The 1,468-nt window shown below is 32.6% G+C and overlaps 1 pseudogene; it reads left to right on the top strand.

Moving 5' to 3' along the window:
* Positions 1–272: 272 nt before the first annotated feature.
* On the top strand, positions 273–370 carry LOC129518950 (U6 spliceosomal RNA; annotated as a pseudogene).
* The last annotated feature ends 1,098 nt before the right edge of the window (positions 371–1,468 follow it).

The following is a 1,468-nucleotide window of genomic DNA, read 5'->3' as shown; positions in this document are numbered from 1 at the left end:
TTTCACTGCCAAGAGGAGCCTAAGGAGACAAAACAATAAATGTGATGTAGTATCCTGGATGGGGTCCTGGAGCAGAAACACATCAGGTAAAAATCAAGGAAATTTTAATAAGCTGTGTACTTTAGTTAAAAAAGTATTAATATTAGTTCATTAATTACAAAGAATGTACGTTAATAACATAAGCTGTTAATGATCAGAGAAACCATGTGAAGGGATACATGGGAACTCTGCACAACCCTTCACAACTTTAAAGTAAATGTACAGCCATTCTTAAAGTCTATTTTCCTTTTTTTCTTTAACAATACAGATAAGATTAGCATAGTCCCTGTGCAAGGATCACATGAAAATTTGTGAAGCATTCTGTATTTTTGAAAACACGATGGTCAAAAACTTTAGGATGCAGCAAAACCAGCCCTAAGAGGGAAGTATATAGCAATACAGGCCTACCTCAGGAAGCAAGAAAAATCAAATAAACAACCAAAACTTACAACTAGGGAGCTATTGTTATGCTATATGTTGGCAAATTGAACTCCAATAAAAAAAAATTTAAAAAAAGTCAAAAATAGGGAGCTAGAAAAATAACAACAAATGAAGCCTAAAGGAGCAGAAGAAAGGGAATAATAAAGATTGGAGAAGAAATAAATGATATAGAAACTAAAAACAGTAGAACAGATCAATGAAACCAGGAGCTGGTACTTTGGGACAAAGCCCTGATAAACCTCTAGTCAATAAGTCTAGTTAGACTTATTAAAAAAAGAATAAAGGACCCAAATAAGTAAAACTGCAAATGAAAGAGGAGAAATAACAACCAACGCCACAGAAAAATTAACATTTATAAAAGAATATTATGAAAAATTATATGCCAACAAATTTGGCAAACTGGAAGAAATGGATACATTCCTAGAAATAAATGAACTACCAAAACTGAAACCAGAAGAAATAGAAAATTTAAATAGTCCAATAATCAGCAGAGAAATTGAATCAGTAATCCAAAAACTCCTAACAAACAAAAGTCCAGGTCCAGATGTCTTCACAGGTGAATTCTACCAAATCATTAAAAAAGAATTAATACCTATTGTTCACAAATTATTCCAGAAAAATAGAAATGGAAGGAAAACTTCCAAATTCATTCTATGAGGTCAGCATTACCTTGATTCCAAGCAAGACAAAGACGCCACTAAAAAAGAGCACCATAGGCCAATATCCCTGATGAACATGGAGGCAAAAATTCTCCACCAAGTACTAGCAAATTGAATCCAACAACATTTTAAAAGAATCACTTACTACAATCAAGTAGGATTTATTCCTGGGTTGTAAGGGTGGTTCAATATTTGCAAATCAATCAATGTGATATATGCCACATTAATAATAGAAAGGATAAGAACCATATGATCCTTTCAATAGATGCAGAAAAAACATTTGACAAAGTACAACATCCATTCATGATAAAAACCTTCAACAAAGTACA

Source organism: Nyctereutes procyonoides, unplaced genomic scaffold, assembly GCF_905146905.1.
Source record: "Nyctereutes procyonoides isolate TBG_1078 unplaced genomic scaffold, NYPRO_anot_genome, whole genome shotgun sequence".
Classification (NCBI taxonomy): domain Eukaryota; kingdom Metazoa; phylum Chordata; class Mammalia; order Carnivora; family Canidae; genus Nyctereutes; species Nyctereutes procyonoides.
This window is presented reverse-complemented; position numbering and strand designations above follow the sequence as displayed.